This window comes from Cervus canadensis, chromosome 1 (assembly GCF_019320065.1).
Source record: "Cervus canadensis isolate Bull #8, Minnesota chromosome 1, ASM1932006v1, whole genome shotgun sequence".
Lineage (NCBI taxonomy): Eukaryota > Metazoa > Chordata > Mammalia > Artiodactyla > Cervidae > Cervus > Cervus canadensis.
This window is the reverse complement of record NC_057386.1, coordinates 6312849-6324616: the sequence shown is the minus strand read 5'-3', so window position 1 is coordinate 6324616 and position 11768 is coordinate 6312849. Positions and strand designations below refer to the sequence as shown.

The window sequence follows — 11768 nt, the reverse complement described above, 5'->3', positions numbered from 1 at the left end:
GGCTGACCTCTGTCACCTGTTATCTCCTTCTGGATAATTTACATCTTTAAAAAATTTTTTTTTCCATTTATTTTTATTGGTTGAAGGCTAATTACTTTACAATATTGTAGTGGTTTTTGCCATACATTGACATGAATCAGCCATGGATTTACATGTATTCACCATCCTGATCCCCCCTCCCACCTCCCTCCCCACCCCATCCCTCTGGGTCTTCCCAGTGCACCAGCCCCGAGCCCTTGTCTCATGCATCCAACCTGGGCTGGAGATCTGTTTAAAAACACGGAACGCTTCACGAATTTGCGCAGGGGCCATGCTAATCTCTGTACCGTTCCAATGTTAGTATATGTGCTGCCGAAGCTAGCACAATTTACATCTTTACATGGCATCCAATGGTGGGAAGGTAGTAGAAAGAGGTCAGATCTGTGCGATTTGTGATAATATATATCAGCTATTATTATTAGAAATAATTTATTACATTGCACAGCATAAGCGTTTGATGTGATGGCTGACTGCTTAATGGGAAGCTGCATGCAAAGGGTTTAGTGTCAAAGGATATCCATCCCATAAGCCCATGTTGGCTTCTTCATTGCCTCCTTCAAAGCACCCTATGCTGTGTCTTACTCTCTGGACAAATAGTGCTTAAACAAACATGCAATGACAAAGAACAGACAATAAGCACTCTTGGTCTGTGTTGAGACTCTACCCTGGACTCAGAAATTGGCTTGGGCTGAAGAGAAGGCATTTGGGGCATCTTTGCTTATCACAAATGCACCGGCTTCTGTTTTCCCTCTTATCTCAAGATGCTTTCAGGCGCATGAGAAGCAATCATCAATCAACATTTACTCACCAGATACTGCCCTGTGTCAGGCGACAGGAAGCACTTTATCAACCTCTCAATTTAGTTTCTGTTTCAGGTGGAAGCCCAACAAGAAAGGTTTTCCCTATCCACTAGTTCCTGCTTCTGCTTCTTTTTGGAAAACCAACTCTCTGTTCAAAAGTAAGGGTATTTGGGGGTCATTTTCTTGGGGAGATGGAAGGATACAAAATTAGTTTTCAAAGGAAAGTGGTCATGATGTATAAAAGGGACGATTTGTATAAAAAGATCTCAATTTCAGGAAAATAGTACATTCAGACTAAACAGGGAAGAACTGTCACCAGGAAGGACTTTCCTGGTGGCTCGGTGTAAAAAGCCCGCCTGTCAATGCAAGAGACACAGGCTCCATCCCTGCGTCAGGAAGACCCCCTGGAGAAGGAAATGGCAACTCACTCCAGTATTCTTGCCTGGGAAGTCCCATGGACAGAGGAGCCAGGCAGACTATAGTCCATGGGGTCACAAAGAGTTGGACACGACTGAGTGACTAAACAATATTGTTACCAGACCATTAGCAGTAAGGTAATGAGATAATGGTGATTTTTATTTTCTCAGTGTTCTGCATCTTGTAAAATTCCTATAGCGAGTATATTACATTTAAATCAGAGAACAAAAGTTAAAAATTGAAAAAAAAACTAAAGAAATTTTCTTAAGCTGGATGGGGAACACACACACACATTTTATTATTCTTCTTTATCATTTTTTTTCTAGGTTTATGTACTTTGCGTGAAGTATTTAATGCAAAACCTACAAAATATTTTTGTAGGTTGCAGAACCTCTTATTTAAATAAAATTTCATCTGTAAGCTACCTTAATTGGAGCAGGAAGCTCCCTGGAGGCTGGCTCCCTCTGCCCTGCCCTCCAAGATCTAGACACCGCCCCGAGGAGGGCCAGGACCTCAGGAGGGCGCTCTGGGGTCCTCCTTCTGCAGGTGGGAACCTTCAGGCCTGGGGGGAATGGCAGAAATGGAGCTAGACTGCACTTTCAACTGCTTACTGATTCCCCCGCCCCCCACATACTGGCTCTCTTCATTCCAGTTTCCTTCTAGTTTGTCTTCCCCCCCCCTTAAAACTCTCAAGGCTCTAGTGCGTGAGCATGTGTGTGTTCTCAGTTATGTCCGACTGTGCGACCCCATGGACTGTAGCCCCCAGGCTCCTCTGTCCAGGGGGGTTTCCAGGCGAGAATCCTGGAGTGAGTTGCCATTTCCTCCTCCACGGGATCTTCCCAACCAGGGGTTGAACCCAGGTCCCCTGCAATGGCTGGCTGCTGGAAAACTCTGATTTTCCAGCAGGTGGCGCTACCGCTCAAGTTTGTCTTTCGTTCCCCGCAGAGCCCAGCCTGTTTCCCGAGCGCCCTCCCTCCCCGTCTCCCGGGGCTCGGGGTGCTCTCTGAAGAGTAGAGAAAGAATGGGTTTAGCCCTCAGTGAGCTGGGCGTGCTTGGGGGCCCCGGGGGACGATCGACCCTCCGTGACGTTTTCCCAGTGGCTGTTGGGCACGCTTCCTGCCGGGCTCCTGAGCGCAGCCAGTAGGGACCACATCCCTTAGGTGCCTCTGACTTTCTGACCTGCCTCTTTCACAGCGCCTCCCCGCCCTGAGTCACACGGTGGTCTCGCCTCAGTACTTCGGATTCCGCAGGAGAGAAACAGGATCCTCCAGCATCATCCTGCACAATTGTCTTCCCTCCTCGCTCAGGGGCTCAGCCGTGTCTGACGCTTTGCAACCCCATGGGCTGTATAGCCCACCAGGCTCCTCTGTCATGGGATTCTCCAGGCAAGAATACTGGAGTGTATTTTGGTCCAGTGCAGTGCTGGCATCTGCCCTGGGAAGCCTGGACTTCTTCAGAGACTCTTGTACGTGGGTGTCTGACCAGGTCAGCCTTCACCAGGTTTCGCCAGCTGTGGCTGAGAAGGGCTGGGACCAGCCCCTTGGCTTCTGCTGGTTCCGCAGCCCCTTGCAAGATCTGGCTGTCTGTTACTCAGCGCACAGATGAGTGAGACCGCTCCCGGGTCCCTTGGTGTATGGTGCTGGATCCCATAACTCCCACAGAGGCAGCTTTGCTTGTGGACGCTGACTTTTAGCTCTTAAAAGGGGGGTTAAAAAGGAGGGATGTGTTTTGCCATTGTGATGCTTGCTCCTTGGAAGAAAAGCTATGACCAACCTAGACAGCATATTAAAAAGCAGAGACATTATTTTGCCAACAAAGGTCTGTCTAGTCAAAGCTATGGGTTTTCCAGTAGTCATGTATGGAAGTGAGAGTTGGACTATAAAAAAAGCTGAGGGCTGAAGAATTGATGCTTTTGAACTGTGGTGTTGGAGAAGACTCTTGAGAGTCCCTTGGACTGCAGGGAGATCCAACCAGTCCATCCTGAAGGAGATCAGTCCTGGGTGTTCATTGGAAGGACTGATGCTGAAGCTGAAACTCCAATATATTGTTTTGGCCACCTGATGTGAAGAACTGACTCACTGGAAAGACCCTGATGCTGGGAAAGATTGAAGGCAGAAGGAGAAGGGGACGACAGAGGATGAGATGGTTGGATGGCATCACCGACTCAATGGACTTGAGTTTGAGCAAGCTCTGGGAATTGGTGATGGACAGGGAGGCCTGGTGTGCTGCAGTCCATGGGATCGCAAAGAGTCAGACACGACTGAGCGACTGAACTGACTGAGAAAGGAGGGATGTGTTTTGCCAGTGTGATGCTGTAGTGCATTTCTTTTCTTTCTTGTATTTTATTGAATTTTTAATTCAATAAAGTCCTTGTCTTTAGTCCTTGTCTGCCAAACACTTGCTAGTTTTCATTTGTAATTTTGCCTTATGTATTATATCGACCTGTGAATTTTCTTTTCTAAAAAAATAAAGTTTATTTATTTTTAATTGGAGGATAATTGTTTTACAGTATTGCATTGGTTTCTGCATTATTCAACATGAGTCCGTCAGAGGCATACATGTGTCCCCTCCCTCTTGAATTTCCCTCCCACCTGCCACCCCACCCCAGCCCTCTAGGTTGTCGCAGAGCACCGGGTTTGAGCTCGTGAGTCACAGAGCAAATGCCCATCCGCTATCTGTTTTACATACGGTAATGTGTCTCAACGCGACTCTCTATTCATTCCACCTTCTTCTTCCTTCACTGTGTCCACAAGTTTGTTCTCTATGTCTGTGTCTCCTTTTTTTAAAAAAAAATATATTTACATATATATTTATTTATCTGGCTGTTCCAGGTCTTAGTTACAGCATGCAGGAACTTTTGTTGCAGCCCGTAGGATCTAGTTCCCGTCTAAGGGTCAAACCCTGGCCCCCAGCACTGGGAGCTCCAAGTCTTAACCACTGGACCACTAGGGAAGCCCCAGCTCATTTCTTTTTAGCACTGAATAACCTTCCTTTGTGGGATGTAGCACAGTTTGTTTGGCCAGTCACCAAACATCTCGGAAGGACCTGTTTGGAAGGACAGCTCGGTTGCCTCAAGATTTGACAGTTACGAATAAAGCCTTCAGGAGCATTTGTGTCCAAGGCTCTCTGCTGACACTCTGAGGAGACCCTCCCGCCAGCACTCGAGGCCCTTGGCACATGGATTTTCTCTCCATGGCCGCAGCGCTGCTGGGGTTTCCAGGCTGTGAGCGCAAGAGGAGGTGGTCACCCTGTTGTTTTCTCTAGTGCTTGCCTGCCAGACACCTACAGGTTTTCTTTTCAGTTTCTTCCTTAGAAAAAAAGCAGCAGAATAAACAACGGCTGCGATTGTGAATGAAAGCCACAGAAATGAGACAGACATGAAAGCAGAAGTAAGAGAGTGTAATCCTTACTCTCTGCGGGATGGGCCCAGATAGAGTTTAGAATGGCGGGGTTGTATTGAGGTTTGTACCGGAGACCAAATGACCAGTCTGAACTTTGCTTGATGAAAACAAGAATCAGTCACCCAGAATGGTTGATGTCGGAGGTCACCTATGCTGAGCTGATCCAGATTACAGTTTTTTTTTTTTAATTGTGTGTTATGCTTCTTTCAAACTGTGGTGCTGGAGAAGATTCCTGGGAGTCCTTTAGACAGCAAGGAGATTCAACCAGTCAATCCTAAAAGACATCAACCCTGAATATTCATTGGAAGTTCTGATGCTGAAGCTGAAGCTCTAAAACTTTGACCACCTGATGTGAAGAGCCGAATCCTTGGAAAAGACTCTAATGGTGGGAAAGATTGAGGGCGGAAGGAGAAGGGGGTGACAGAGGATGAGATGGTTGGATGGCATCATTGGCTCAGTGGACATGTGTTTGAGCCAACTCTGGGAGGCGGTGAAGGACAGGGAAGCCTGGCGTGCTGCTGTCTGTGGGGTCACAGAGAGTCAGACACAACTGAGCAACTGAACAACGACAATGCTTCTCTCAGAGACAGGCTGTCACTTTCTATTGGAAAGACCCCAACACACTGTGACGCTCAACTATTTGTTTGGTTCTTTCCTGGTAGTTAGACATGTGTGTCCTGCCAGCTCCAGCCTCCTGGCCCAGAGACGCACGTGGGTTCTGGAATCTGGTGGCCTGCATTTTAATCCCGACTCTGCCAAGCATTAATTAGCATTACAACTCAGGCAGACACTTACCCTCCTGTTTTTTCTTCTTCCTGGGGGCTGAGGCTCTGCTCAGGGAAGTTCCCTGGGGTGCCTTTGGCCACAGACACATAGGAGATGAGCGTGAGGGTGACCCCAGGATGGACTGTGAAAGCACCTGGTCAGAAACATGTGTAGATAAAGAGCCGATACAATATGGCACCTGGGAGGGGTGGGAGAGTCTCCATCCATCAGAAAGAATGACCAGCAGCTTCCCGGATGAATCTCCGAACTTGGATGTTCAGATGAGAAAGCAGCTGAAGGCGATGTTGCTCAACTCAAATGTTATGCAATAGAAATACTCAAGAGATGATGTTTGGGTGGGTGCAAGGGATAGGTGTGGAGTTAAAAGAGAAGATAAAAAACAAAACTACAATAAAAGATGAACAGGGCACACGTGGGGACCTAAAGGTCACAAGCTCAGGTTTATGACTTTTTTAATGTGCTTCTTTAAATGTTTTTTTTTTTTTGATGTGGACCATTTTATCATCTTTATTGAATTTGTTCTTTTTTTTAATGTGTTGGTTTTTTGGCCACCAGGCAGGTAGGATCTTAGTTCCTTGGGATTGAACCTGCATTCCCTGCTTTGAAAGGCAAAGTCTTAACCACCAGACCTCCTGGGAAGTTCCATTTCCTATTCTGTTTTTTAAAAGTTGTGGCAAGATATACATATTAATAACATAAAACTGACCAGTTAAAGCATTTCAAAGTGCATGGTTCAGTGGCATTAAGTATGTTCACTTTTGCCCAACCATCCACCCAGTTCTCACTGCGGTTTTAAGTTGTTTCTCTGAAAACTGATGCGGCTGAATACCTTTTCATGTGTGCATTAGCTCTTCACGTATCTTCCTCAGTGAAGTTTCTGTTCAAATAAATCCTAGGCTTATTTAAAAACTTGAGTTGCTTCCCTTTTTTATTGTTCATTTATAAGAGTTCTTTATATATTCTAGGTGTCCAGTGTTCAGATGTCCACGATGCAGTACATACATTTTTCCTCAGTCTCGGACCTGCCGTTTCGTTTTCTACACAGTGTCTTTTGATGAACAGAAAATACTAATTTTAATTTTTTTCCCCTGATGCTGGGAAAGGTTGAGGGCAGGAGGAGAAGGGGCGACAGAGGCTGAGATGGTTGGATGGCATCATCGACACGATGGACATGAGAGTTTGAGTAAACTCCAGGAGGTAGTGAAGGACAGGGAAGCCTGGCGTGCTGCGGTCCATGGGGTCACAAAGAGTTGGACACGACTTAGCGACTCAACAGCAGAAGACTAGCTCCTGGGACACAGTCTCTCAGGGGGCTCTGAGGACCCGCTCAGGAGAGGTGAGGCGGCAGGTGAGGATGTACGTGATTTTGGTGAAGAGAAGAGAAGCTTCTCTCCCGGATTCTTAGCCTCCTCCATGTGGCGGCTTTCCCCAAATGCACGTGTTCTGGGCGGTTCTGGCGGGTGCGGGTCGGGCAGTGGGGAGAGGCCCAGACGGCAGCTCTCCCGTCTCCTGCGTCCCGTGCAGCCTGCAAACCCTGGCTCGGGTAAAGGGGGCCAGCAGGGCGGGGGATGAGGGTGTGATTCCTTGGGAAATGAACCTGCCTACTTCCTGGCCACTGAGCCCTCAGTCTCCTTTATAAGCTCGTTTCCTGCTCCCTCCACTGGCTTTCCCCAACCATCCCAAAGGACACCAAGCGGAACTGGGACTTGTGAGCCTGATGAGATGACGCCTGGCTTCAGGGCCTTTCTGGGCTTCCGTCTTCTTATCTGTAACCTGGGGATGATGGTAACCATCTGACGGCTTTGTTGTGAGCTTTAGAAATAGTTGGACTTCCCTGGTGGCCCAGGTGGTAAAGAATCCACCTGCAGTGTGGGAGATCTGGATTTGATCCCTGGGTTGGGAAGATCCCCTGGAGCAGGAAATGGCAACCGACTCTAGTAGTCTTGCCTGGAGAATTTCATGGACAGAGGAGCCTGGCGGGTACAGTCCTTGGAGTCTCAGAGTCGGACATGACTGAACAGACATGCATGCACGTCTTAGAAATAATTTGGGCCAAGCCTCCAGCACCGTGCTCAAGGCAGGACAGCAGTTGCTGTGACCAGGAGCCCCGTTTGGCCTCCTCTGACGGCTGCAGCTCCACTTACTGTTCCCCTGAGATGCTCTTGGTCTTTTCCAGAAACTTTGGCTGTCAGCGCCCTACGGCCAACTTCTCACTCAGCTTTCCACCAAAACATTTGACTTTCCACATACAGAGTCCTGCCCAGGAACAAAGGTTCACACCCCGCCCATGGTTGAGCAGAACCCACTGACCCAGGCACCTTTCTCTTCCCTGGAATCTTCGAAGGAAGTGAGAGGTGTCTGTGGTGAGAGACAGAGAGGAGCTCTGAGACCTGGCTGCTTAATGTTTATTAATTAAAAAAAAATGATATGTCTTCTTCCAAGAATTAACTTTAACATTTTCAATAAACATAACCATATTAATAATGATGATTTAGACATAAAACCTAAAGCTTAACTGACTTGTTTTCCACTGTTATTTCCTTTATATTACTTCTTCCTCAAACTAACATTATTTGGGTTCATTTCTTGGTTGGGTGGAGTGCTTTGAATTCTTTTTTATGTTTCTTCCTTTTAAAGCCTACAGATGAAAAAAAAAAATAAAGACTACAGATGGATAGTGTACGTGCAGAGTCCTTGTATTTTATTTTATTTATTTATTTTTTATTTTTTATTTTTTTTGAGTCCTTGTATTTTAAAAACATGTTTTTTTTTTTTTTCTCTGTGAAGTGTAGTATTCTTGGGCATTGATTTTTCTCTCTCAAAATCCATGGAAATTGTTCCATTACATATATATGTATATTTAATTATACACACATAATTAATTTATTAATTATATCTAATATGTATATTTAAATATACATATTCAATGTGTAATTTAACATGTATATTTAAATATATATATTTAATGTAAAATTTAATATGTATATTTAATCAACATATGCATACACATATAATTAACATGCATATATACACATATATGTATGTATATGTATGCTTTATATATACATACATGTATATATATAATCATACATGTACATTTAAATGTAAGGTATATCATGCTTAGAGAAGGCTGTATAAACCATATATGTGTAGTTTGCAGAATAATTTTAGAGCAATGTTTATTTATTTTTTTGGCTCTGCCTTGTGGCATGTGGGATCTTAGTTCTCCAAACAGGCATTGAACCTGTGCCCCCTGCAGTGGAAACTCAGAGTCCTGACCCCTGGGCCACCAGGGAAGCCCTTGAAGTGGTGTTTGTATAACTCCAATGAGGTTAAGAAAAAGAACAGCTTATTAGTCACTTGCCTGTTTGTCCTCAGGTCCTCTCCTTGGCCTTCATCTCGCTGTCTACCTACCCATCTGTCATCTGCTGGCATACCTTATTTTATTGCCCTTCACAGATAGCGTGGTTTTTTAATCAATTGAAGGCTCAGTGTCACATTTTGGTAATTTATAGCTGAGCAGCACCGGGAAGGATTCCTCCTTTTGAGAAGGACATGCCCCTGAGCCCCCAGCCGCTCCAGCTGTCGGTCTCCTCATTGCTTATTCACTCTGCCGTGCTTTTCATCTGTCTTCCCAGCAGTCTATGGAGATGCTCTTGACCCGTCCAAAGGCACCATCTCTGTTTGCATCTTCCTTGGCTTCTCAGCAGCATCTGACTCAGTTGATCACTTTTCCCTGGCAGACACTGGCTCCTTTCTTAGCTTTCAGACTCTCCTCGTTGACCTCCTGCTTCCCTTTCCTCCTCCTTACTTTACTTTATCACTTTCTCCCCTTCTTGATTTAGAAGACATTTCAGAGCCTGGCAGCTCAGCTCTTGGACCTCTCCACTCATCCTTTGGGTACCTCACGCAATCTCATGGTTTCAAATACCAGTAACCACTGCTTTCTTCCAAATGTGTGTCTCTCACCTGGATCCCTCACTGCATATTCAGTTCCCCCCTTAACACCTCCACCTGACTTCTAACGGATGTTGGGAGCTTACTACATCCTTGTGGGCGTCTAGATCCATCCTCACCATCAAAGCCCTTCTCCCATCTTAGGACGTGTCACCAGTTTTACGGGCTGAGTTGTGTCCCCTGAAAACTTACATTAAAGTCCTAACTCCGGGACTTCCTTGGTGGTCCAGTGGTTAAGAATCTGCCTGCCAATGCAGTGGACACGGGTTTGATCCCTGGTCCAGAAAGATCCTACGTGTCGTGGAGCAACTAAGCCTGCGAGCCACAACTATTTGTGCTCCACAGCAAGAGAAGCCACTGCAAAGAGAAGCTCGCCCACTACAGCAATGAGGAGCCTCTGCTCGCTGCAACTAGAGAAAGCCCTTGGGCAGCGGCAAAGACCCCGTGCAGCCAAAAAAAAATAAATAAAAAGAAATAAGTCCTAACTCCCAGTAACTCAGAATGTGACTGTATTTGGCGATCAGGTCTTTAAGGAATTAAGTTTAAATGGGGGCATTGTTGTGGGCCCTAACCCAACATGACTGGCATCTTTATAAGAAGAAATTTGGACACAGACACACGTAGAGGGAAGACCACGTCGACACAGCGAGAAGATGGTCATCTGCAAACTGAGGCCTTGGGAGAAACCAGCCCTGCCGAACCTTGCTCTTGGACTTCCAGCCTCCAGAATTAGGAAAAGATAAAGACCTTTGTTACGGCAGCTCTAGCAAACTGGTAACACTGACACTGACCCAGTTTTGCCAGAGGAAACCTGGGAGTCACTCTGGATTGCTCCTACCCCCGCCCCCTCATTTTGCATCTAGTTCGTCACAAATCCTGATGCTTCTGCTTCCCGGAACGGCCCAGGAGTGCAGACTTGGGTTCATCACTGCGTCAGGCCGCCGTCACGGCCCTCCCTGGTGACAGCAGAGCCGGACTCCTCTCTGCTTCTCCTTTTCCTACGTCCGCACCGCGGAGTGGTTGTTTTAATACATAAACCAGAACCCACACTGCCCAAAACCCTGCGGTGGTTTCCCACGGCTGTCACTGAACAGTCCAGCTCTTTACCGCGCTTGACAAGGCCCCTCTCAGACCCTCGCATCTCTCTCCCCCACGGTGTGCCGGGCTCCCCTGGTTTCCTTCCGGTTCTTTGAATTCATCCAATGGTTTCTCATCTCAGGCCCTTTGCGTATGCTCTTCCCTTGGCCTGAAACGCTTCTCACTGAGCTAAGGGTCTCTCAGCCCTGGCCCTGCTGACACGCTGGGTTGGGTACCTCTTGGTGGTGGGGCCGTCCCGCGCACTGCGGTGAACACAGCATCCTTGACCCCTGCCCACTAGACGGTAACACATCCCCCACCCCGACTGTGACCACCAACACTGTCTCCAGGCTTTGCCAAACGTCCCCTGGGGGCAGAAATCCCTCCTCTGAAACCCACTGCCATAGCTCTTTATTTTTCATTTAGTTTTAAATTGTATTTTGGTTGCTGTGAGTGGTCTTTCTCTGGGTGCCGAGTGCTGGGGCGGGGTGCCCTTCACAGGGCGGGGGCAGAGCTGCTGGTTTTGAGGAAGCAAAGCCCTGACTCGAGTCTGCCTTGGCTCCCGCTCAGCTCTGCAGCTCTGGACACCCAGCTCGGGACCCGCCCCTTCACCACACGTGGTGCTGTTTCCTGTTCTAGGGCCAAGCAGGTGTGTTGCCTTAAAGGTCCGGGAGCACCGAGAATGCAAACAGAACACAAAATCTGGTGCAGTGGGTCAGGGGACCTTCAGCCTCTATCGGACTGGAGGTGTAGCGTCCACTCTGAGTCCAGCTGTTATTCCTGATTGCAGACTACCAAACTTTCTTTGATCTGTCTTTCCCAATACACTGCATTGACACAGTCCAGATCTCCTTGTTTTTTTGCCCCAGGCTGTTCCTGATTGTCTCGGGAACGGTCAGCAAATGCGTGGGCAGTGTTCATACCTGATGCTGACCCGGTGTTCCAAGGTCCATGCTTTCATGATGCCAGTCATACTCTTTTCTGGGTCTGGCCTTGGGGTTTGTAACAAGGCTATTACTCTAAGAAAAATATATTTTTAATTAAATATATTATGCTCAGTCACTTCAGTCATGTCTGACTCTTTGCAACCCTATGGATTGTAGCCTGCCAGTCTCCTTCGTCCATGAGATTCTCCATGCCCTCCTTCCGGGGATCTTCCGGACCCAGGGATGGAACCTGTGTCTCCCGCATTGCAGGTGGATTCTTCTACCCTCTGAGCCACCAGGGAAGCCCTAAGCATATTTTATATCTCATTATATTTTCTCTCTTTTGATTACCTGCAACTAGTCTA

General features: G+C 47.1%; 1 pseudogene; it reads right to left on the bottom strand.

The window, feature by feature from the left end:
• Positions 1 to 273: 273 nt before the first annotated feature.
• Positions 274 to 364, bottom strand: LOC122425344 (annotated as a pseudogene).
• Positions 365 to 11768: the final 11404 nt, after the last annotated feature.